General features: G+C 39.1%; 1 protein-coding gene and 1 pseudogene across 1 annotated transcript in view; one reads left to right on the plus strand and one right to left on the minus strand.

Annotated features, from left to right (window-relative positions):
- Positions 1-27,565, plus strand: part of TMEM135 (transmembrane protein 135) — a 241,999-nt gene that overhangs the window by 41,375 nt on the left and 173,059 nt on the right. The gene's annotated exons all lie outside the window — the stretch shown is intronic.
- LOC142447568 (U7 small nuclear RNA) lies at positions 14,236-14,303 on the minus strand (annotated as a pseudogene).

Below are 27,565 nucleotides of genomic sequence, written 5' to 3' on the forward strand. Positions count from 1 at the left end.
AGGCGGGGAGGCAGCGATCGTGTCCGCGCGGGCTGCGCGCTGTCCGGTCTCAGGCTGCTCACCCAGCAGCCGCTGCCGCCATTAAACGGCCAGCGAGCCTGCGAAGGCTAGGCGAAGGGAGCCCCCGCGCTGGCGCTGTGGCTGACTTCATGCATGCCAGGCAGCCGGACTGTGCCAAATTTAGGTGCGGGCATTCCAAGCTGTCTTCCTCAGGGGATCAAGTTTTGGTTTCCTTATGGGTGACTCTTAACCACCACCGTCACCCACCCAACTCACCCCGGGATGCCAAAGGTCAGGGGGTTTAGCCTTCCAGCGAACTGCCAGCAAAATGCTTCCAAAGATGCTGGGGTCGAGTCCCAGGACCCGTCCTACTTATGGGGTCAGCGAATGCTCCCCCTCCTCCCAGAGGGCAGCAGTGAGGCTCGAACCAGGTGCAGCAAGGCAAGCACTTGCAGAACCCTTTGTTTCCGCCGTCCAATGGATGGAGTTGCAAACTCATCAAAGACCCTCCCGAGGCCCCTGATGCACTGATCGCCAGCCCCTTGGCAGTTCGAAAAGCCAGGCCCCTGCTCCTCTCCCAGGTGGGGTGGCTCGAGGGGCGGTGGATCCTCACCTGCGCGGGGCCGCGGCCCAAAGCAGGCGCTGGGCGAAGCCTTAACCCCCATCCCAGGATAAAGAGCAGCGGACGGTGCAAAGCATGCCCGCGAGGCCAAGCGGCGGCTGGCTGCCCGGCTCTGCCAGCGTCCTCACCCAAGGTTATAAATCTTTATGGGAACAGAACAGCTCATCTTTCTTGTGAAACTAGTTAAAGGTTTTCTTTTTGTCTCTTTTCTCTCTTAAAAATTCTTAACATAGTGTCAACTCTACAAGGTCATAGACTTTCTCTGCTTTAATTGCCGTTGTACCATGAGCATCTAATAGAGCCTGGAATATATGAGCGGGCTCGAAAATGTTCATGGAAAAATTACACTGCACTTTAATTCCATATTTCTATGAACTTTAAAAATTAAAAAAATTTTTTTCTATGAACTTTTTGAAGCCCCTCATAGTAGGCATTGGACAAGTATTTGTTGAATTAATGATAATTTTGTTGAGGGTAGCCATATGTATCAGCAGTGGTTTTGCCTCAGCATTTTGAAGACTTTATTCTTTATCTCTATTCTCTGTAATTACTTTTTTGGAATATGTTGTCCGTGTGGTTGGATTGTTTCTTTTTAGATAATCTCCCATCTTCCTTGATGAGTTTTGAGATTTCTCTTCTGAGGCATTTTCCTTTGGTATGTTGAATTCACTAGGTAGCGCCATGGCTTTTCCTTCGTTCTGTTAGGATTCAGTTTGCTTTTCTAGTGGTTAGTTCTGCAATGAAATTTTAATCTCTTCACTTCTGTCTCTTTATTCTCCTATTTGGTAGCACTTTTAAATGTGTTTTAACCTTCTTATTTTCTTCTCAGCGAATCTTTCTTGCTGTTCAACGTTTTCCTACTGCTTTAATCTCTCTGTGCTGAATTCTGATTAATTTCTTCATGTCTATCTTGAGTAAATTAATCTTTGCCTGTTTTATGTGCTGCTTAACCTATTCACTGATAATTCACCTTCAGCAATTTTTTTAAAGAAAATTTTAAAGGTAGTAAATACTAGACATATCACAAAACTTAGAAAAATACATATTTTAATTAATAAAATAATCTATAATACATATATATTTTCTCCATAATTTTTAGTTAAAATTATGATAATCTTTTCATATGAGAATTTCCTATAGAAAGAATTCATTTTTTCAATTCATCTTTTATATGATTTATTGAAGTATTTTTAAAAAGTGTTAATACTTAGAATATCTAAACACATGTGTTTCTTTATATACAAGGTCCGTCCCCTGAAGCTGTGAGTATTGTTACAGGTAGTACTTCGCAAACACAGCGATCTGATGAATTCTCTTTGGTGAATTCTCTTTAGTAGAATTCATTTTGAAAAAGTAAACAAAGTTACTTTACATATTTAATAGTTTGTAGGCCATTCTCTTAATAGGAGAGGAGCTCTATTTTGACTGTGCCTTGAAAAGGATCAGGTCTGTGCTGCTTACTACCATCTGATGACTGGAAGACATCTCCACAATTTATCTTCTTGCTCTATGTATTTGACACCTTGTTTCTTTTACAACATGCACATCCATTGAGTGCTGGGTGTCATAGGCCATGTCCAGATTTCAGTGTGGCATCTGGTCCTTCACCTTTGTGTTATGATAGGTGAGTTTGCACAGTAGATGGTAGAGCATTCCTGGAAAGCACTCCCACACTGAACTGGCAATCCTTTATTTATACCTAGAAGCTATCGGAAACAAATATATGTTGCCAGACTCAAGTAAAATACACTCAAATTTTGCTTCCACGACACTGAATCCCCAGATGACTCTACCTACCCTAATATTATTCCCGACGAGAGCAAGTGTGAGAGAGGAAATCAGAATGTATGGTGACAGTGATGGTAGCCATCTGGTTAAAATGCCTTTTTAAAATTTTATAAAATCACAGGGCAATGCGCACAGATTATTGAGAGTTCTGCTGGAGTCTTGGAAGGAGCCTGTAGAAATGAGGGATCCTTATACTGCTCTGCCTTCTTCTTACCACTCTCCTCTTCCTCCCTGTCCACTTCAGCTACTCTGCTCCTCCCAGGTTTTTCATAAGCATGACATGCCTTATCCCCTTGTAGATGCATGTCTTGCCCTTTCATGTCACTGATGCTGTGCTGAAATGATACTGTTGTGAAGCCTTCCATCTCTAACCCCACAAAAGCAATCACCTCCTGTGCCATTACAGCCCTATCCCCCTCATACCCCATGTCTATAATTACTAAAAATATGTATCTTATATTGCGTTTTCAGTTGAAATTTATACAGTAAATTAGATTTTTCATGAACAGTTGCGTTAAACTAGCTCAGTGACATTGGTTACCTTTTCCACACTGTGCTAATGTTCTCAGTCATTCCGTTCTGGATGTTCTGCTTCCAGTAATCTGGGTTCCCTTTCCCTTTTCATCTTTGCTTTAGAGTAATTGTCGACCGTTCAGTCTTAAGATAGATAGCTTCTTAAAAAGGTGCATGGTACACTGACTGGTGATATTCATTGTTTTTTGAGCCAGCCAGTCTTTATATAGCTAAAAGGTGATGACATCAGGATAGTTTCAGGTAGTTCCAGTTTTATGGAATATTTCAGGGTGGTAGTCTGTCTTTATAATTATTGTCAAATTGGCCTCTGACAACTCTGTTGGATTTGTTCCAGTTTATACTCCCATTAGGAATCCAGCAGTGTGCACACAGTCAAAATTATTAATATTAATACAATTTCATAAAAAACATTCTAAAATACATTAGGTATTTTTATTTCTTTCCTAAGGAGATTATCAATATCTGCTTTAATTATCCTTGTTTATGAAGGTCCTTAGTGGGTTAAACATTGGCCAGCAGTCCAAAACTCCCTGCCACTCTTGAGGAGAAAGATGAGGAGGCTTTCTGTGCCCATGCAGATTTACAGCCTCGGACACCCATGGGACAGTGTGACACTGTCCCGTAGGGTTGTTGTGAGTCGGAATTGATTTGATGGCAGCGTCGCTAGATTTCGGTTTTGAGTGGCACAGTTTTTGTTTTAGTTGTACTTGACTGTGCAAAAACAGGCAAGCATTTAAATACTTTGAGGAAATATTCAAGAGTTAAACTTGGGACTTTTTCAATCTCCAAGTTCTTGGTACTAGTTTGATATTAATTGTTATAAAAGAAAGTATCACTGCAGATGGTACAACCTTTAGAACTTTAGCAGAGGAGTTATCTTTGAGTTGGGGATATCGGAGAGAGTATTATGAATTATATAGCACTTGGACCATGAAGAAAGGAGAGGCAGATACACCGTAAAGATATGTCATTAATGACTACAAGGCAAAAATTTTGCCTTTTGAAGGATTGTCAATTACAGCTAAGGTTTGGGGCCAGGTGGGAGGATAAGAGCCATTTATTGGGCATCCATTCTGTTTTAGAAACTGTAAGTGACATTGAGACTACCAGGTAAACCATGTAGTTCCTGCTTTCTTGAAAACTTGAAAACCTCATAGTTTTCTGGGGGAGAAAAACTTGTGAGCCAGTAGAGGTAAACTTCATTTATCTCTTTTAGTTTGATAATTGTCTCGAAACAAAAGTGGATGTAATTCTTTAGAAATAGAAAGGCCCCTGTTTTTGATGTGTAGTGGCTGGTGATTTTGAACTGGTGACCTTGCAGTTAGCAGCCCGACTCCTAACCATTATGCTACTTGAGCTCCCACCCTCACCTAGAGGGAGATACATAAAATGGCACAAGGTAAGTTTCTAAGCATAGAGAGCCATGGAGTGGAGGGGGAAGGGGAGGGAATTTCATTACTCTCAAAGGTTGTATCTCAGATACTTACATAGCATGCAGATTGAGTAAGTAGGGTGAAAAGATACCCATCGCCCTCAGCTTTTCTGACTTTAAACCCTAGAGTATCCCTTTGTTCTGTTTAAATGACTGTTTCTTGGTCTATGTACAGGTTCTGGGTGAGCACAATGAAGTATTCTGGAATTTCCATTCTTAATGTTATCCATATGTTATGATACACATACCTTTGCATAGGCATTAAAGCACAATAAGAAAGAAGTAAACATCTTTCTGCTATTCTGCTTTCAATCAAGAATCATCTGATATTAGCAGTGATATCCCTTATTCCTTGTCCTCTTATGAATGTGGCTTGAAAGTCAGTCCTCTATGTTCTTCCCTAAACCTTCTTAACAGACGCATGCAGGAAAAGGTTGTTTGTTGAGAGTTGGAGACTTAGGCTACAGGAGCCACATTACCTCATTCATTGCCCCTGCACTGCCTTGGTATTTTTAAGTGGGCAGAGTTATCTTTCATGATTTGGAAAGATTGAGGACTTGTTAGACAACTCACGTTGACGGCATGCATGTACTATGTAATACTGAAGACTGAGCCTTCAGTGCTGACTCCAGTGCTCTTCCATTCTGTTGTAGTCTGTCTAGATGTTACTGATTAACCACCTTGCAGCGTCTAAAACATTTTCAGTGGAAGACAAAAAGAGTAAATGTGTCAGCCCCTGGAGCACAGAACCTGGCTATTTCATTGATGGCCTTTTCATTACAGTTAAATCTGGAGATCTGGAATGTAATGGCAGTGCTTAAAAGAATTAGCACCATTACAACAGCTTTCGGCAATAGGCATGTACATTAACTCAGTATACTTCAATGTTTAATCATTTTATGTCACTTTGATCTGGAAGATAAATATTGCTTGCACTTACAGGAATTGTACCATTTTGTGGTAACTCTTAGCAGACCTTCATAAACATCCTAAGAGTTTAAACTAACATTAATTGTATTGCATATTGGAAACAGTTATTTGCTATTTGAGACATTACTACGTTAAAGCGATATCTTGGTATTTTGCTATTGTTTGTTACTTTGTGTAAGTTACCTGTAATTGTTTCAGTTACCTGTAATTGACTACTTTAAGAGATTTAAATAGATTTGATATTCAGGGGAAAGATTTTGTACTACATCTCTGAGACATGTTCTTTTTTTTACCTCTAATGGTGATTCTCAAAGTGGAGGACAGAAAATCCTTGGCCAGTTTACAAAGACAGTTGACTGTGTTGTTTCTGTTTATGCTGGAAAAGCTACACAAGGCAGGTAGGGATTGTCAAGGTCCTGAAACAAATGATCTTGCATTTGTGAAGAACTGTTTACTTCTGGAAAAATAAAAAAATGAGTCAGAAAATAGAGTTTACTTTAAAATGTGTTGCTTAGTATATTTTAAAGTTTTATTAATTTAACATTATTGGCCAGAATTGCCAATAGTAATTAATTGCCATTTTCTTTATTCGATGACTAATGAGAATACTAGTTTGTTGAAGATATCTTAAAAATGAACCACCATTCCATAAAACTAAACTCTTGTTAAAAAAACAACAAAAATCAAAACTAAATTCTTGTAATAAACCAAAATCAAGCTCACTGTCCATTTTGAGGCTGTAAATATTTGTGAGCGTAGAGAACCTCATCTTTTTCAGCATGGCTGGTCGCAGCTTAATGCTTACCTGCCAATGCTGCTAGAACTCTTGAATAGATTTGGTATATTATATTAATTAATATTAAATGGACTTTCTGTTGCTGAAAGTGTAGCAGTAGCCTGACCACATCAAGAGGCAGCAAGTGTGGTCGAATTGAAAGAATAGCAGTAAGGAAGTTCAGCTCTACTGTCAGTTCTCACACTTGAGCAGTACCTCTGCCATTTGATTGGTTGGCCCTGGGTTTGCTGGTCTGGACATTCTTCTTTTTTTTAAATAAATCATTTTATTGGTGCTCATACAACTCATCACAATCCATACATACATCAATTGAGTAAAGCACCCTTATACATTCGTTGCCCTCATCCTTCCCAAAATTCGCCTTCCACTTGGGTTCCTGGAATCAGCTCATTTTCCTTCCCTCCCCCTCTCTCCCCGCTCTCCCCTCCCTCATGAACCCTTAATAATTTATAAATTATTATTTTATCTTATCTTACACTGCCTGGCATCTCCCCTCACCCACTTTCCTGTTGGGTGTGGGCATTCTTATATCTTTTTAGTATTACTTTGTGGTTTATTTATTTTCTCTAGGAAGGATTTTTGAAACACTGCCACTTAATTACGGATTGTATTATTTTGCTCAGATTTTTTGAGGATGTACTGCAGGAAAATGAAAAGGAATAAAGAAAGAAAAAATTGAGTGTTGAGAAATAGTGGGACAAACTTATGAATGCAACAATGGTGAAGTTCGATCAGGAAGTCAGAATTTCTAAAAATAATAAATACTCAATTGGAAAATGTATAATTAAGGAATCTCAGTATGTGATAAGTAAAAAGGTAAAGCCAGAAATTCTATGAAAAGAGTAAAACAGATCCAAAAAATTATCGTCCAAATTGGAAACAGATTAAAATATGACATATATTTGAATGACTTTTAGGACTATGGACCTTGGATTTGGAATATTTCTGTAGAACAGTACTATACATTTAAATGTTGGGACATGGGAGAGGAGAAGCGGAGAGGTGAAACAAAGCTTAGGTATAGCAATGTCTTTTCACATCTAAAGGAATAAGTAAATAATGTTTGAAATCCCTAGATTAAGAAATCTTTGAAATCAGTTATTTCAAAGCACAAAAACAACTGTTGTGGCTAGGTCCTCTGGAGTCAATTCTGACTCAAAGCTGCCCTAGGTACAACAGAACCAAACACTGCTGGGTCCTGTGCTCATTTCTTAGTGATGATGTTTGAACCAGTTGTTCCAGCTACTGCAATTGATAGAATGGAAGTCATGTAAATAACACAAATTGGAATGAGTAGAGGTTTGTATAGTTGCAAATTAGCATAAAGGCAATAGGTTTCCTTTTTCAAGTTATAAATAAATGTGCATATAAATTCATGCTAACTCTCAGATGAATAAAATCAAATAAAGTAAAAGCTTTGGGCTGTTATTGAACTAGGGGCTAAACATGTGTACTTTTACTACCCTTTCTGCCTTACATTTCTATTTTATTTATTATTTTTTAACTGATATGGATACGATGTGAGAGTTCAGAAAAGTGTAAAATATAAAAATATTCAGTGATTCCTGCTCAGTTTAGTATTATAGAATACTGTAATTCAGTGCAAATTCAATAAAAATAATTACAAAATGAAATTGTAGGTATTGTAAAAGATGCAGCATTTCGAGAAGCCCTTCAACACTGATATTGTTGAACAAATTGAATCATTGCTATTACTGAACAAATTGAATCATTACCAAATATGGACCTAGCATCCAGCAGTCAAGAAGTGAAGAATGTTTTGGAAATTTCCCATGTTCTCCAGTTATATCCTTTTTCCTGGATTCTTTAATTTGACATTTTTTGTCCTTATTTTAAGTTGATCAATACTGCATTTTGGTTTTAATGATTCTTAGATAATGTTGACTTCTATATTGCTTTTTCAAAAAAATCAATTAATAAAATATAGTTTAGGAGCTTGAAGGAAAGAAAATCATTATTCCATCAGTTAGTAGCTTAATTATCCAGTGCTGCTATAGAAGAAATATTACAAGTGGGTGTTTTTAACAAACAGACATTTTATTCAGCTTAGGGGACTGGAAGTCCCAAATTGAGGCATGGGTATGAGTCAGAATTGACTTGATGGCTGTGTGTTTGGTTTTTAGTTGGTTGGCTCTAGGGGAAAAGGTGTGAGTTAAGGTCTCTGTGGGCTGCAAGTGAAGGTCCTTGCAGTTTTTGCATGTGCTTATCAATCGTTCCGCATTTCCACTTGCTAGTACTTTGTGCTGGCTTATTTGGTACTTTACGTTTTCAAAGAGATTGCTCTAAAACACACCCTCCATCAGTGTTAGGTAGTCAGTGCTGACTCATAGCGATCCTATAGGACAGGCTGGAACTTCCCCAGGCGTTTCCAAGATGATGGGAGTAGAAGACCTGTCTTCGGTGAAGCTCTTGGTGGTTTTCTACACCACCAGGACTCTTTAGCCTGCTTTATTACTATAATGAAGAAAAACCCTTCTCTAATGGAATTATACTCACAGGGACACCCACTGCCATTTAGTCTGTTCCTACTCAAAACGACCCTATAGGACAGAGTAGAGCTGCCCCTTATTTTTCCCATTGAGGGAATTGCCAGAGGTTTTGACTGGATTCAGAAGAGGATATTGAACAAGAGAAATCACTGCTGATTTCAGATGGATCTTGGCTCAAAACAGAGAATCCCAGAAGATGTTAATTTGTGTTTCATTGACTGTGCCAAGGCATTCGACTGTGGACCATAAGGGACGGTGGGCGACCTTGAGAAGCATGGTAATGCTGGAACACTTCATTGTGCGCATGCGGAACTTGTATCTGGATCAAGAGGCAGTTTTTCGACATGTAGAGGAAGGCTTATTAACAACTTGTGGGTGCAGATGACACATCCGTGCTTGACAAATGAGAAGAAATGTAAGCATTTTCCTTGTAAAGATAAGGATTGTTTCCTGCAGCATCGACTACATTTTATTTAAAGAAGACCCAAATCCTTACAATTGGACCAAAAGGTAACATGGTAAATGGAGAAAAGGCTGACGTTGTCAAGGATTTTGTCTTGGATCCACAATCAGTGCTCATAGAAGCAGCAGTCAAAAGATTCATTGCATTCGGTACATCTGCTGCCGAAGATCTCTTTCTTTAGAGTATTGAAGAGTAAGGATGTTACTCTGTGAAGTAAGGTGCACCTGACCCAAGCCATGGTGTTCTCCATTGGCTCCTGCATGTGAAAGTGGTGCTTCGAAGAAGGAAGACTGTAGAAGAATCAATACATTTGAATTGTGGTGCTGGAGAAGAAAATTGAAAATACCAGGGACGGCTAAAAGGACAAACCTATCTGTATTGGAAGAAGTAAGGCCAGAGAATAAATACCCCCTAGAGCAGTGCTTCTCAACCATCCTCAGGCCACAACCCTTTAATACAGTTCCTCATGTTGTGGTGACACCCCCCCCCCAGCCGTAATTTTGCTACAGTTATGAATCAGGTGACCCCTGTGAAAGGGTCAAGGGGTCGCAAAAGGATCAAGGGTCGCGACGCACAGGTTGAGGACTGCTGCCTTAGAGGCAAGGATGGTATGACTTTTGTGTCATATACTTGAGATCAGTCCCTGGAAAAGAACATCATGCTTGGTAAAGCGGAGGGGCAGCAAAGAAACAGGAAGGCTCTCAGCAAGATGGGTTGACCTGGTGGCTGCATCAGTGGACCCAGACACAGGAACACTTGTGAGGGTGGTGCAGGACTGCAGTGCCTTGTTCCGTTGTGCACAGGGTAGCTATGGATTGGAGCTGACTTGAAGGCACCTAACCAGAACATACGGGTTCCAAGACTGATCTTCATGTAAGTGGGATGTCACATCTTGTTCCTGAGGTGGAGTGCCTTGATGAGTACAGGTCATAACACTAACCTTTCACTTTGCAGCAGAGTGCTTTAACCACTGCACAGCCAGGACTCCTTCCTCATAATTTAATCAGTAACAGGCAGTAAATTAGATGTGCTCCACAGCACTGACATTGCTATGTGACTAGCTTCCTCCAGTGTCAATGAGTTGTTTCATTTTTGAACAGAAGTTCATTTTTATTGGTGGTAGTACAAGGATTTTTTACATCATTTTATTGGGTTGTATATAGCAGAACCATGAATTGCAGTATAACATTTGAGTCTTTTTGTTTGTGTTACAAACAAGGTGGATCAAAGAAATAATATTAGTTGTTTTAGGGTTTGGAAGTAGTTGCATAGATTAGTTAACCAATGTTATACCTTTACAACCAAAGGTGTGATAGATTACCTAGTTCTGCAAATAACTAGGAAAATGGTAGTCCAGAACAGCCTCTGTAGACACACGCATGGTAACTATTAATTGTTAGCTTGCACCAATATGAAAATAGAAGAATTTTGGAAGAATCTTAAATGTTGAATTATGTTAGACAAAACTATGGTTATTCGTTTGTTAGCTATGGGCTGATTAAGGACTTAATAAAATTTGTGTTGTCAGAGTGAAATATATATTGAAACCATTTCTTTATGTTCAAAGAACATATCTATACTGTCCATTGCTTTGTTAAACATTGTAATAATCTTCAAGCCCTGTAACATAGTGTTAATATCTTCTCATAATTTAGCCTAAATTCTAGACCATTTTAGTTTATAAGGCAAATGAAATATTTTAGTCTCTGCTTTGGAAATAACTTAATTTTTTTTCTTCTTGAAATCATTTTATTGGGGACTTGTAAAACTCTTATCACGATCCATACACTAGCCATTGTGTCAAGCACATTTGTACATTTGTTGCCATCATCATTCTCAAAACATTTTCTTTCTACTTGAGCCCTTGGTATCAGCTCCTCATTTTTTCCGGTCCCTCCTCCCCTCCCCCCATGAACCCTTGATAATTTATAAATTCTTAGTATTTTGTCAGGTCTTACACTGTCCAACATCTCCCTTCACCTACTTTTCTATTGTATGTTCCCCAGGGAGGGGGTTATATGTAGATCCTTGTGATCGGTTTCACCTTTCTATGCGACCTTCTCCTTCCCCTCCTGGTCTCACTACATTTATTATTGCTCCTGAGGGATTTATCTGTCCTGGATTCTCTGACTTTATTTTTTAATCCCTCTAATTTCATACTGAACGAGGATTTAAAAAAGTAATTAAAATGATTTTATTTGGTGTCGAACTTATTGTTTATCCCTACGCGACCTAACTCCAGGCCCTTTTTATTTAACCAAGCATTCTTGTAGTTACCTTCACTTTTATACTTATGCAGCTGAACTGTATTTGTGCTGAATTTACCACCTAAAGAGGTCTATAAATTGTGCAGTTAAATGATATAAGTGGCATAGACTTTTCTATTAATTTTTTGCATATGCCTATTAAGTAAATGATGAAATTTAAAAATATTTACCCATAACTATAGTGTTTTGACTTGGCTTTATTGGGAGTTCTGTTTGTAAGAGAAATTCACTTATTAGGAATTTCTTTTAAATAAGCAAATTTTATAACACAAAGCAACTTGAATTTAATAAAGAGCCAATAGTAATTAAATTCATTATTTAAGAATCTCAATCCAAGAAGATCTTAGGAAAATTTGTGCATAGTTTTAGAAAACCAGTCAACAGTAAATTTATTTAGAATTTTGTTCAATCCACCAACATAGTAAAATATATAAATGTATTATTTACCTTTATTGTATTGAAGACTAAGGATTAAAAAAATTTTTTCTTTAGTAAATTTAAGGCTTAAGAAACAGACAAAAAAATTACTTTAAATTGTTACCCTAGAGGAAAGTTGGCTAAGGCTATTCTTTTGTAGTGTTTTCATTTCTTCTCTGACCATTGACAGGCATATAAGAGTGGCTGCTTATTGGTGTACTTTGTGCAAAGTTGCAATTCTCCGAGTTTGAAACTTAAAATTATGTATTTTTAGATTTGGACTTAAACTTCTGAATAATTGGTAGAATTTAATTTAAAAATTATGCTTAAAATAAGAAAAACTTAGTGATATTGAAAGCCTATGGTTTTCTAACATATGGTTTCAATTTGCATTTTAATCAGAATATGGAAGTCATTACTCTGACATCTGAAACTAAGGTAGCAATAAAAAATTATCACTAACGGGACAACAGACACAATTTATTTTGTGTTTATTACTGGGTGGCCCTCTTGAAACTTTCCTGATCTTAATTGATTCCAGATATTAGAAAATGGCAATTCAATTATGACATTTGTTTTAAATGAATTTAAATGGAACTGTCTTATGAGAATGGTATAAATAATACATTATGATTTATGTCAAATATATATGTGCACATATATGTGTTTATTATGCTTACATATATGTGTGTATATATAAAGTGCTTAAATAATTATAGTTAATATCTATGGGATGGGGAAAATTGGTAGAAAAAGATTTCCATGTTTTTAGCCTAAATATTTCTTTGAGTCTTATAATATTATGCAGGATTACCTACACAATAAAATAATTTATAGGATGAGATGAAATTTATTAATTTAGAAGTCTATTTGGACTAATATATATAATCATAATTGTCATTTAAATATTAATACAGTTTAAGGTAAAGGTCAATAAATTATGACAGTAACTTTAAAAGTATTTTATTGGGGGCTCATACAACTCATCACAATTTGCATACATACATCAATTGTATAAAGCACATTTGTACATTCATTACCCTCATCATTCTCAAAACATTTGCTCTCCATGTAAGCTCCTGGCATCAGCTCCTCATTTTTCCCCCTCCCTCCTTGTTTCCCCCTCTCATAAACCTTTGATAATTTATAAATTATTTTCATCATATCTTAAACTGTCCAATGTCTCCCTTCACCCACTTTTCTGTTGTCCTTTCCCCAGGGAGGAGGTTATATGTAGATCCTTATAATCGGTTCCCCCTCTCTACCCCAGCCTCCCTCTACCCTCCTGGTATCGCCACTCTCACCACTGGCCCTGAAGGGGTCATCTGTCCTGGATTCCCTGTGTTTCCAGTTCCTATCTGTACCAGTGTACATCATCTGGTCTAGCGAGATGTGTAAGGTAGAATTGGGATCATGATAGTGGGTCGGGAGGGAGCATTTAGGAACTAGAGAAAAGTTGTATGTTTCATTGTTGCTACACTGCACCCTGACTGGCTCGTCTCCTCCCTGTGACCCTTCTGTAAGGGGATGTCCGGTTGCCCACAGATGGGCTTTGGGTCTCCACTCCACACTCCCCCTCATTCACAATGATAGAATTTTTTTGTTCTTTGATGCCTGATAACTGATCCCTTTGGCACCTCGTGAGCACACAGGCTGGTGTGTTTCTTCCATATGGGCTTTGTTGCTTTTGAGCTAGATGGCCGCTTATTTACCTTTAAGCCTTTAAGACCCCAGATGCTATATCTTTTGATAGCAGGGCACCATCAGCTTTCTTCACCACATTTGCCTATACACCCAATTGTCTTCAGCTATCAATGCCAGCTTAATGGAACACAGTGTTCTTGCATTGAGGGAGTACTTGAGTGGAGGCCCAATGTCCATCTGCCACCTTAATACTAAACCTATAAATATATGCACATAAATCTATTTTCCCATCCACATATAAATATATTTACATATGTACATGTCTATATTTAGACCTCTGTAAATGCCCTTTGCCTCCTAGTTCTTTCCTCTATTTCCTTTTACTTTCCTCTTGTCCCATTATCATGCCCAGCCTTCATTTGAGTTTCAGTAATTCCTCTCAGTTATATTACCCTTGATCACGCCCTACCAGGCCATGTATATATACCCTCCTTACCACGGATTTGGATCACTTGTTGTTCTCCTTGTCCCTGGGTTTGTTAATACCACTTCTTTCTCCCCCACCTCCCCCTCTCCCATGTCCCCCCTGGAACTGTCAGTCCCATTGTTTTCTCCTCCAGATTGTTCATCCAGCCTATCTTATTTAGACAGACCTGCGGAGATAACATGCACAAAACCAAGACAGCAAAACCAAGCAACAAAAGAAAACAAAACAACAGCAATAAAGAGCCAATGACAAAACAAAATAAAGCACAATAACAACAAAAAAGAAAAGCTTGTAGTTATTTCAAGGACTGTTGGCAGAAAGTAACTTTTTTTGGGGGGGCGGGGGAGGGGTTCCAGAAAAAAACAAACAAACAGAAAACCTGCTAGACAAATTCTAAAAGAGCTGTAACACTTGAAAGTAACTTCTAAGAGAGAAAAATACTTAAAGGTACAGTGTATCCCACAATGTAGAACTTTGTTGCCTTGAACTGAATCTCCTGAAGCCACTCAAGGTTTATTGAGGTATAGATCCATTGCAGTGTAATATGATAAGTATCATTTTAGAAATAATAGGGGAAGGACAGGCATCTGCTAGAAAAAGTAAGAAAGGGTTTGACTGAGGAGGATGTATTTGAAGGGTAAATAAGAATTTTCCACCTCAGAAGCAGAAAAGAATGAGAATTGTAGGCAGAGGGATCGTGGCAAAACTTTGGAGTCCCGATGTGGCCTGGCTCATTCATCCATCCTTTTGTTTATTCTGCTAGTACTTATTGTGCACTGTGTGGTGGGCACTCTGTTTTGTGCTGTGGCGAAAACAAATAAATAATTAAAGTCGCAAGCACATCAGTAATCGGAGCAGCATAGCTTCAGAAGTACGTGACAGTGTTACGTGTAGAAGTTGTTTTTGTACTACTGAGGAGGGGCATGAGATGGGGCTGCCGAAGGGAAGGAAGGGTCCTAAGTGTACTAAGCATGGAAGTTAAAACCATATCTTACTAATACATTAATTGCTACAAAACTTGCAAATGATCAGACTCTCTTTTAGACAATCACCCTGAATGAACTGTCAATGGTGGATGATAGTTGAAACTGGAAACTATGCCAACTCATAGGGACCATATGGGATAAGGTAGAACTGCTAGAGTTTCTGAAACTGTTACTGTTTATGGGAGTAGAAAGCCGTCTTTTCTCTTGAGGAGCAGCTGGCGGTTTCTAACTGCTTACCTCTAGAATTGCAGCAGAATAGATGACTACCATGTCATCAGGCTCCTCTGGAAACTAGAAAGAATCCTAGAATGTGTTAATCTTCATCTGAAGATTAACATACATTTTTTTTTTTCAGAAGAAGGCTACTAGGTATTGCAGGGGCAGTGAATTATTTAATGTGATCTTCTAGCCAAAATCTATAATTCCCACCACACCACCTTTCCCTTCGTGAGTCTAGTAAGAAGGTTGGGGGAAGATCCTGATAGGATTCACTTGTGCGTCCTCTGGACCCGAGATCCCGGTGCACTGAACCTCCTGGATCGAGAAGACAGCTAGACCAAGGAGCGACAGTGGAGCTAGGAGTCGGAGCATGGGACAGACGGATGGACTTCCCTACACACAGAGCATGTAAAGCTGGGTGCTCTTGTGCAGGAGTTTGGCTTTCGGAGAGGGGTGCCTCTGGGCACTTGATTGGGAAAGTTGGGCTCACTGACCCAGGTTAGTAGAGAGCTGAATGCCATCAGGCTGAGGTTTAGGGAATTGGGTTTGCTGACCAAGGAGCTGAGCTGAATGTTTGCAGGTTGAGACTTATAGCAGAGTTATATGCTCCTTTGGGCATTTATTAGAGACCCAAACTTATCCTTCGCAACATGTCCTGATAAACAACTCAACCCTGAGCATTTCTCACTGGAAGGAAGTACAACTTGTTAACTTCCTTAATATACTCTTCAATCATGAATGTTATCTGTGAGTTCTGATGTAGCCTTTGCAATAGATTTTAGATCCTAGAGAAGTAAACTAGAGAATATTAGTTATGACAACTCACATGTTTTCTGCTTATCTTAAATTATGCATATTAAAGCTAATTATTATTTTTATGATTTTTTACATTTTATTAGGGGCTCCTACAACTCTTATCACAATCTATATATATACATACATCAATTGTATAAAGCACATCCATACATTCTCCGCCCTAGTCATTCCCAAAGCATTTGCTCTCCACCTAAGCCCCCTACATCAGGTCCTCTTTTTTTCCCCCTCCTTCTCTGCTCCACCCTCCCTCACAAGCCCTTGATATTCCATAGATCGTTATTTTGTCATATCCTGCCCTATCTGGAGTCTCCCTTCCCCCTCTTCTCTGCCGTCCATCTCCCAGGGAGGAGGTCACATGTGGATCCTTGTAATTAGTTCCCCCTTTCCAACCCACTCACCCTCCACTCTCCCAGCATCGCCCCTCACACCCTTGATCCTGAAGGTATCATCCACCCTGGATTCCCTGTGCCTCCAGCTCCCATATGCACCAATGTACAACCTCTGCCCTATCCAGTCCTGCAAGATAGAATTCGGATCATGGTAGTTGTGTGGAGGACGCATCCAGGATCTGGGGGAAAGCTGTGTTCTTCATCAGTACTACATGGCACCCTGACTGACCCATCTCCTCTTCTAAACCCTTTATGAGGGGATCTCCAGTGGCCGACAATTGGGCCTTGGGTCTCCACTCTGCACTTCCCCCTTCATTCACTATGGCATATATATATCTATATATCTACACACACACACACACACACACATATATACATACATATACATTTTTTTTTGCATGATGCCTTATACCTGGTCCCTTTGGCACCTCGTGATCGCACTGGCTGGTGTGCTTCTTCCATGTGGGCTTTATTGCTTCTGAGCTAGATGGCCGCATTTAAGCCTTCAAGCCTTTAAGACCCCAGACACTATCTCTTTTGATAGCTGGGCTTTCTTCGTCACATTTGCTTATGCACCCGTCTGTCTTCGGCGATCATATCATGGAGGTGTGCAGCCAATTATATGATTTTTTTATTCTTTGATGCCTGATAACTGATCCCTTCGGGGCCACCTGATCACACAGGCTGGTGTGTTCTTCTATGTGGGCTTTGTTGCTTCTGAGCTAGATGGCCACTTGTTTATCTTCAGGCCTTTAAGACCCCAGACACTATCTCTTTTGATAGCCGGTCACCCCTGCTGTCTTCACCACATTTACTTGTTCACCCTCTTTGGCTTCAGCAGTTGTGTCGGGAGGGTGAGCATCGTAGAGTGCCAATTTAATAAAAGAAAGTATTCATGCACTGAGGGAGTGCTTGAGTAGAGGCCCAAGGTCCTTCTGCCACCTTAATACTTAACCTTTAAATGTAGACACATAGATCTATTTCCCCATCCTCCTATGTATGTTTGCATATACATGTCTTTGTCTAGACCTCCATAAATGCCCCTTGACTCCTAGCTCTTTCCTCCATCTCCCTTCACTTTCCTCCTGCCCCACTACCATGCTCCGTCCCCACCTGGGCTACAGCTATACGTCTTCTCTACGCAACCTTACCCTTGCTCATTCCTCACCAGGCCTGCCACTCCCCCCTCACTACCATTTTGGGTCCCATGTTGTTCCCTTGTCCCTGTGTTTGTTAACGCCACTTCCTTACCCCCTTATCTCCCCCCACCCCAATTCCCCTGGAACTGTCGGTCCCATTGTAGACTGCTGGAAGGCAAGGAGCCCTGGGCTCCCAGTTTCTCTGAGAGGCAAGGAAGCACACTGTTAACAAGGCATCCTCTTGGGCGCATCCTGGAGAGTGGCCCTCAGCCATGTTAGGACGATGACGGGAACAAAGTTTGAGAACAACTCTTCCAGATTAAGTGTAACCATTGTATTTATTTTTTGAGACCATCTTGCTTTTACTTAATTTACCAGGATCTAACTTTAAATGAAAAGATTTACATGAAAGTGATTTACTGTATTTTCCACATATTATGCACCCAAGAAATACACATGTACATATAGGAAAGTGGCTTGTGAGGGGCTAAATGGTTTGCAAAAACCCATATAATGCATACTTTATCTGCACAAAGTATGGTGCTATGGAAGTATAGAGAATTTCAATTTACAGAATTAATGCAAAACTTTACTGATTATTTTGAAAATTATAATCCAAAATTTTGTGGATCTTAAGTGCGGACTATGTATCTGTGTACATAAATGTACATTTTGCATATGCCATAGAACCCCAGACCTCAGTGCTACTCCATTCTGGAAAGAGCATCAAGATGCAATGCAGTTGTTCTGAATCAATTTTTCCCATAAGAAATAATTGAAAATGGATTAATCCGTTCTCGACCACCAAATTTTTACCCTAACCTTGCCTTTTAATATAAAACATTACACAGAAATTTCAAAGTAAATAAGTTCAGAGTTAAGTAATGTAATTTAAATAAGAAACACAACATTTAAAAAGTTTTTAACAACTACAGTATGGTCCATGCCTTGAGATTGATGTGGATCTTGATCTGTGGACACGGAGAGGAGGGATGGAGAGTCAGTCTTTGTTTGGAATGGGGATCCTCTTCCATAAAATCAACTGGTAGCTGCTTTTCAGGGTTTTTTTTCTTTCCCTTTTTTGCCCTTTTTTTTTCACTAGCACCTGGCTGGCTTTCTCTAAAAAAACCCCAAAAAACCCACCTATCTGATCATGTGGTCTGCTGTTGGCGTTTCCTTCACTGTTTTCTAAAAAGGTTTACTAAATTATCACAACAATATTGATAACATGGTTCATTAGTTCCTTATCATGATTCTTTAAATAAAACTCTTACTTAGGACTCCTGTTTTTTTTTTTTTTTTAATCTAGAAACAGTAAAAATGAAAGCCACAAAAACCAAGAAAACTTTAGCAAAGCGCTTGGAACACAGCCGCAAAAGCTTTAGACCATGCGTACTAACACCACCAACTAAAGCCAAGTGACCAAAACACGAACTGCTTTTGTTTGCAAAAATCAAATCACGCGCGTCGGGTTGGAGTCCGATGTTTTGTAAGAGCTGATGCAAAATTTTCTCGACATTTCACGTCGAAATCTGAGTATCGAGTACTGATGCGGTCGCATACTGGGGTTCTACTGTATAACATTAAGAACACATAGTTTTTACTTTCTGGTGAGCTATTTTAAAATATTTTATTTGGCATAGGCTTATCATTCAAAGGAACCCTTGCGCCCCAGCAGGTAAGTGTTGCGCTGCTAGGTGCAGTGAAACCACTAGGGGCTCTGCGGCAGAAAGATGGGCTTGCTGCTCCTGAAGAGAGTTAGCAGTCCCAGAAACCCAGGGCAGTCTCCGTCCATCAGAATCGACTCAATGGCATTGAGTTTGGTTTTTTTTAGTTATTAAAAGGTCAGATTTTAAAACAATTGTCTAATTTAACATTCTACGCTTATGTGTAATATACTGTATTCCTTCCTCTCCAATTTTTATATTACAGTAGGAGAAATTTTGTCCTTGCTAAAAATGTATGAATCTACAAGTGCTAAATTTTTGTGTTCCCAATACAGTGAACACATCATACACACAAATACCCACACCTTTACAGGTGAAAGGGACTCATTGATTGTACCATTTGATATCTGATGTTCAGCATTTCTTTTTAAAACTCTGCTTTCTATTTTTAGTTTTAGGGTTTGTTAATGAAATCCTCATGAAATATAGTTTATGCATACGTGGAAGTTGTGAAAAGGAAGCATTACTTTTAAAGAAAGCTGGTTTTAGTTATGCAGCAGGCAGATGTACTATATGTGTGCATTATGAAGCTTATTGTTTTTATTCTGATTTCCTAGAAGAGTGATTTATCATAACACAAAGTAACAGTGAAGGCAAATTAGTAGAGGAAGTGGTGGGAAATTGTGGCATTAGAGAGAGTGATTAAGAATTGGATTCGATAGCTTTCTTTTCAACAGCACACATAAAACTGTAGCTGCAAAAAGGTGAAGTTCATTTACAATAATTTATTACCAGCCTTTGCCTTGTAGAGAACACCACCAACTGAGCCGTGTTTGGGTATTTTCCAGCTCCTGTTTACTGTGTTAAAACTATAACAAGGTAATCTGATTCCTTTTGACTTAAAATAAGACAAAGAATTCAATATAAGGCACAGTTTATAGATTGTTTAATATTTTGGTTTGGTGTTTGAGGCTAAGTTTAGTGTTGTGTTCAACCAGTGTGAACTAACCAGCAGAAGTGCCAGATTTGGAAATGTCTTACGTTAATTAATACAAAGTACTAAAGACTCCATTCATTCCAACTTATTTGCTCCACGGGTGCCAGCCACACCGTCACCATGAGTAGGTTTTTCTGGCGACTAATCACGATTCATGGCCTCCAGGTTTTGTAACACTGGCATTTCAGCATCTGGGATGGCACATACTGTTTTCACAAGCTTCTCTTTTCCATCCCTGGCTGTTTCTCTCTTAAGTTATGTATGGAATTGAACTTGTATGATAACCTAATATAGTTAGAAGTGAGAGTAATTTGATACAGCATTACTGGAACATTATTAAGTAAACACACCCAAATAAAACTTTATGCTAATTTAGTATATTGGTCTTCAGTAGAGACTAAATTAAATTTTCATAAGAGGTCAATTAAAGACAACAGAGACTTGTTTCTTTGTGTTGGTTAGGACCAGATGTTGGTAAAATGGAAAATTAAGCCATATTTTTTGTGTGGTACTGTGCAAACATCTTTTCTAGCCAGTTTTACCTAGTTCTGTTTGTCTTCATGTGCCAATCTTTGTCAGCTAATTCCTTGTATGTCTAGAGATAGATGCAACTTAATCCAAATATTTATTAATGAATTCAAAAATCCAGATTGTCTTAACAGTATACAGTAGTGTAAATGTTATTTCAGGTAATACAAAGGAAATGAAGTTAATCTATTTTGGAGCTGAGGAGGGACTTTCTTAAATCCTACCAGGCAATTGAGCTCTGGAACTGTGTGATCAAGCTGAATCTAGAGTCTCCCTTTGTCGGTCTTGTGTTTAGTCCCACTTTCTCTTTGAACAGGTCGCTCAGATAACACAACTGCTGAAGATATAGTTGTATAATCTGGTGAGAATTTTGGTTTTTAGCCTTTTATAATTTCCTCTTGAGACTCTCAGAGCTGTAAGACCACAACACTTCAGTCCTTTCCACACAGGTGACACCTCTTTTTTCCTTGACTTGTGTGTGCACGCGTATGCTAGTATGCGTGCTTGCTTGTGTGTACTAATGCACATACTCATACTTGCTGCAAACCTGTTGCGTTATGTTTCTCTGGCTCCCAGCATTTGCTAGTTGGTGGTTTCAACTCTTGGAATACTCTTTTCCCCTGTAGATTTCTATTACGTGTAATAAGCGAAATTTTAATAGAGCAAGTGGCTATGGTTTCTTGTTGCCAGGAAAAAGCTAAGAAAGTGCTTTTGCTTATATAGTTGGTCCCACATGCATATTCATCTGACCAAAAAACCAATCTCACTGCCATTGAGTCAGTGTTGACTCATAAGTGACCCTATAGGACGGATAGAGAGCTATCCTATAAGTTTTCAAGGCTGTAACGCTCTACGGGAATGGAAAGTCCCTATCTTTCTTCCGCAGAGCAGCTGCTGGTTTCCAAATGGCTAACCTGCAGTTGGCAGCCCTAATGTGCAGCCACTATGCCACCAGGGCTCCTATGTATTGATTAAGTAGATGATTAATAAATGCTTGTGGAAGGGATAAGGAATTATACTCTGCTGCCTTTATTAGCTCTGAATCAATAGTTAGCTATGAAACAGAATTGACTTGATGGCAGTGATTTGAGTGGCTTTCTTGTGGATTATTTGGAGTTGTTCTATTTAGAGAGGCAAACCACCATTAAAAGGGCATGATGCTTTGTTAGGCTTTTCCTTTCTGATTTGGACATTCTTCTGAATTGCTTTGACTACAGGATTCGACAGCATTGGTGAGAATGGGCATCTGTGTCTTATTCTTGATAGCAAGGTGAGAAATTTTAGTCATTTCCCATTCAGCACTGTTAGCTGTGGGTATATTTATCCTTTATCATGGTGAGGATTTTTGCTTCTATTCCTAGTTTGAGGGTTTTTTTTTTAAATCATGAAATGTGTTGGATTTTTTTCCACAAGTACCTTTTTGACATTAATGATCATGATGCGTCATCCTTTTAATGCATTTTAGATATGGTATGTTTAGTTTGTGTGTGTGTTTTATGTTAACAAATTAGCACCGTGGGGAGAAAACAGCATACTTTTGTTATGTATTATAATGTTCAAAGGAGGATGTAGCATGTTATTCCATGTGTCACACTTGATGGACTATGGCAAACATATATTTACAAGTATATACCCTTTAGAGATAGATGACTGCTATACATTTGGAAACAAGCCATCTGCTTATTGTTTAGATTCGTGTTTAACTTACCACCCCACATTTCTAAACAGCAGTAACATTCTTCCTAACCTTAAAACCACTGACTGCTTAAGGCCCATTGTCTCCACATATATGCATATTTCCTGTGTATTGAAAGAATACAGATTGTGAAATTCATGCAGTCTAAAAGGACCAAGATGATTTCATTAACATATAAGGCAATTGAGTTATGCTTTTAATGTTTGTAATTGTTAACACAGTTTGGGTTGCCTTTTTCACACGTTAGTTGACAGGCCCCCAAATTATGAATAGACACTTAGATGACATAGTCCAAACTCATTTGCTAGCTATTAATACTTTCCCTCATTTAACGTTTATTGTGTACTTCTCATGTTAAGTGCTGGGAGTCTAATAATGAGTGAACTACAACTTAGAGCCGCGTGGAAATTCTAGACAAATTATTACTAGATAGTATGATGAGGATAGTCGTGGTTTGGTGGGAACATTCTCTCACCCTTCCACATAAGAGACTCAAAGTTGATTCCATGCAGGAGACCTGTGTGAAAGCCACCACTTAACTCTCAAGGGAGGCTTGCATGTTGTTAGCTGTGGCCCAGTCGCACTCCAGACGAAGATGGGGAAGAAAAGCCAGGCATGGATCCACATTGTTGTTAGTTGCTGTTACGTGGGCTCTGACTCGTGGTGAACCCTTGTCCCGCAGAACAAAACATTGCCCAGTCAGTGTGCTCAAGTTCATTGTTGGAGCTATTATCTATTTTAAGCTATTCCACTCTAGGAGGTCCATTTTCTAAGTATATTGGATACTATTCTATTGTGATCTGTAGGGTTTTGTTTTCTTTAACTTTTCAAAAAACTTTTCACTGTGATTTGGGTGAGGGTTTGCAGAGCAAATTAGTCTTCCATTCAACAGTTCACATACTTTTTGTTTCATGATGTTGATTGTCATTCCCACACTGCAACAGCACTCATCCCAGTTTCTCCTTGTGTTTTCTGTTTTCCTTGTTTCTTATTCTTTCTTGTCTTCTGAACTTTACCTCTGGGCAAATGCTGCCCTGTTGATCTCATATGGTGGGTCTAGGAAGGCGTACCACCCCAGTGTATTGTTGTCTTTATAGGCCTGTTAATTGTTGGGCTAGCAGTTGAGCCACTTGGATGAGTTCAGATCCAGGCTTGCTTGGTGAATAAGGGCCCGTGGGGTTTTCAGTCAATGATCAATCGTCATGGGCACATCGGCTACACAAGACCTCTAAGTGTTGCAAAGCAGGGAGCTTACTCTGAGGAGTACGGTATGCCTGACCCAAGCCATCGCTTTTTCAGTCACCTCCTCCTAGGCATGTGAAGGTTGGACATTGAATAAGGAAAACCAAGGAAGAATAGGTGCATTTGAAGTTTGGTACTGGCAAAGAATATTGAAAATACACTGCAAAAAGGGCAAACAAATCTGTTTTGGAAGGAGTATGGCCAGAGTGCTCCGTAGAGGCAAGGATGTTGAGACTTCGTCTCATATCCTTTGGGCCTGTTGGTAGGAGAGACCAGTTCCTGGAAAAGAACATCATGTTTGGTAAAGTGGAGGGGCACTCAAAAGGAGAAAAACCCTCAACAAGATGGAGTGACACCGTGGCCGCAATAATAAGCTCAAGCAAAGGAACAATTGTGAGGGTGGTTTAGGACCGGCTCGGCAGTGTTTCGTTCTGTTGTTCATAGGGTGCTGTGAGCTGGAACTGCTTCGGTGGCACCTAGAATAACAGGGTTTTCACTGGACAGTTTCGGGGAGTAGAACACCGGGCTTTTCTTCTTAGTGTCCCTTAGTGTGGCAGCCCTGCTGAAACATGGCTACCATGGGTGGTGGCCTGCCTGGTATTTGAAATACTTTGTGGTATAGCATGATAGCAACCTACAAGCCACTATGGTACATCGGACTATCAGAAGTGCGGAGGGAATAGGAACTAATGAACTAGAAAAGGGTTAGGCTCGAGGCAGGTACTGTAGAGAAAAGAGTGAAATGGTTTGTATACAATGTATCTGTGGGGTGTGCATATGGAGGGCTCAATATGGAGGTCTTGGTTGCTAGACAGATGACTTTGTATATCGATTTACTAGATTATTGTCATATACTGCTGCTTTTTGAGGAGCAGATAACTGAAGCTCAGTTATCCTAACATTCATTTTTAAAATGAGCGTACTGAAGGAAAACTGTTGGGGTTTACAAACATCAATATTTAAGAGTTTTTCTTCTATGATAAGGAATAACAGCTGAGGAATCAATTTTGCTTATGATTCCTAAAGAATTTTGTTAATTTTCTTAGAAATGAAAAACATTGTGTGTGTGTGTGTGTGTGTGTGTGTGTTTCTTTTCTGGTTCTTGTGAATTTAAAAATAAATGGCTAGGTAAATAAATAAATTAAAAAATAAATAAATGGCTAGGTAGAATAAGTAGATAGTGAATATGGTTGCTATTGACTGATTTTTAAAGTAGAGTTGGAATTGTTCTTTTGAGAATAAAATAAGATTGTATTATGTATATTGAGCACTTAAAATTTTCCTTGAGTTCTATCTACATTATTGTTCTCTCTTTATTGATGAAGAAGTGATATGACACATCTTGCCCAATAGGGAAGCCAGAATTTAAATTAGGCAGTCAAAGCTATGCTCTTAAGTATTGAGCTCTATTGTTGCATATTATAAAATATATTGGGCATGTATAAACCAAAGATATAACTTATGCCCTCTAGGTTATGTGTTGGGCTGCTAACTGCAAGGTCAGCAGTTTGAAAATACCAGCGGACCAGTGGGTGAAAGATGAGGCTTTCTACTTCTATAAAGAGTTACTGTCTCAAAGACCTACAAGGGGCAGTTCTGCCTTGTCCTAGAGGGTTGTTGTGAGTCAGCATCAACCCAATGGCAGTGAGTTTGATTTGTTTTGTTTTTATTTGCATGCCCCACCCAATCGTTTTGGTGGAGTTAGAGAAAGATTGAAGAGCCATATTAAGAAAATTTACTTCGCCATGGTACTATATTACTATTAAATGGTTATGGGAAGAGTTGATGAAATAAATCAAATTATTTTTAAACAAAAATTTGAAATGGGCATGTTTCATCTCTTAGAGACATTGCAGAATTAGATTTTTCAGTTGCTTTGACTTTTTGAGATAGAAAAAGGAAAGTGATTTTGTTTTTTTGAGATATGGTGGTTTACTTTATCCTAAGTATTTGATGATTTGTTTTCTTCTGTTTGCCCTTCAAACAAATACAATAACTAAATGGGCCAATACAAATACCATTAAAAATCATGTAACTTGGTTAAAAAGATTTAAAATGAAAAAAGGAACAGGAAAGATGTAATCTAACATGCCCATGAGTAAGAATAGAAAAGTATATCCTAGTGAAAAATTCTTTTTTCAGTAAGAAATTTGGGTAAACATTTTCATTTTTGGTATTATATACTTTAATAAAATTCTGCTATAGTAAATTCATTCATTTATAATTTGCTTATATATATTGAAAACCCCCTTCCTTTCTTCCTGATAGCTGTTTTATTTTAATTCAGTGACATTTGTATTGTGCTGCATTCCAAAAATTTTAGCAGTGCTCGCTCTAAAAGCTTTTACATTTTCTCTAACAGCATTTAGATACCAACTGCTCCCTTCTGCTCCCTCACTTTTGATGTGTTTGGGAGTGTAAGGATGTCATCAAGGTTGCTAACCTCCATTTAAAAAATATGCTAGAAACAATGTTTTTCTCCATTTATTAACTACACGTTATATTTTACCAGTGTGATTGGAGTAACCTTTTTATCCATATCCTCTATTCCCTTGCCTTGGCAACACCTAACCATGACTTTCTCTAGCCTCCTACTCTTATAACTATGTGGACTTGCAACAAAACAGATTTATGACTTACAAGGCTAGCTGGGCATTTGTTACTGCTTGGCAATTCTTACTTTAATCACCTCATGTTTGCTCCTGAATGTATTACATGCACTCGCCCCGCTCAAGTTAGTGATTTTTAAAATTCTTAGACAATCCATCTAATTCTGAGAGTGGACAAACAAAACAAAGCTAGTGTAGGTTCATTGTCCGCAGCACCCCTTCACTGGTTTCTCTTCTCCAGCCACCAGCCACCCTGTGTTTGTGTCTTCTCATCGTATTGGGGATGATACATTCCTAAAAGAACCTGGGTGGCATAAGGGTTTTGTGCTTGATTGATGAACAGAAATTGGCAGTTTATGCTTAGCCAGTGACTCTGGAAGAACGGCCTGACGATTTGCTTTTGTAAAGGTTAGAGCCAAGAAAACCCCACAGAGCAGTTCTAGTCTGTAACACACGGGGTCCCCATGCGTCGGGCTGTTCATTCAGATGGCAGTCACCAGCCAGCCACCGCCACATATTGCTAGGTGGGCTCTGGATCCTACGGACTCTTCCTTAGCCAGTGTCGTTGTCCTTCCTGCATCTTTAGTGTTCGCTTTATGAATTACGGTTTGTCTTATTACCATCTTATAATCTATAAACACCCTGTTAATCAACTCTCCTTTACCTTGCTTCTCTTTCTAGCAGCTACTCAACCTCATTCCTTACTGGTATTGCCAAACATGTTGAATTAAAATTGTAAACATCGAACCTCTGAGCAGTTGCTTTAATTGCTGAAAAGTTTTAAAAAATGTAATAGTTTATATGCACTTGCTTTAAATGATCAAATAGTATGCTGCAAACAACAACAATAGCATCAACAAAACTAAACTTGCTGTCATCGAGTCAATGCTGACGGTGCAAGGTACGATGTAGCAGCGATGAAAAATACAACTTTCCTCTAGTTCCTAAATGCCTCCCCACCCCCGACTACCATGATCCGAATTCTACCTTGCAAGTCTGGCTAGACTAGAGGATGTACACTGGTACAGATAGGAGCTGGAGGCACAGGGAATCCAGGACAGATGATCCCTTCATGGCCAGTGCTGTGAGTGGCGATAGTGGGAGGATAGAGGGAGAGTGGGTTGGAAAAAGGGAACCGATTACAAGGATCTACATATGACCACCTCCCTGGGGGACGGACAACAGAAAAGTGGGTGAAGGGAGACATTGGACAGGGCAAGATATGACAAAATAATTGATAAATTATCAAGGATTCATGAGGGAGGGGCTACTGGGGAGAGGAGAAAAATGAGGACCTGCTGCCAAGGGCTTAAGTGGAGAGCAAATGTTTTGAGAATGATGAAGGCAAAGAATGTACAGATGTGCTGTACATAATTGAGTTATGTAT

The sequence above is a fragment of the Tenrec ecaudatus genome, chromosome 4, assembly GCF_050624435.1.
Source record: "Tenrec ecaudatus isolate mTenEca1 chromosome 4, mTenEca1.hap1, whole genome shotgun sequence".
Classification (NCBI taxonomy): Eukaryota; Metazoa; Chordata; class Mammalia; order Afrosoricida; family Tenrecidae; genus Tenrec; species Tenrec ecaudatus.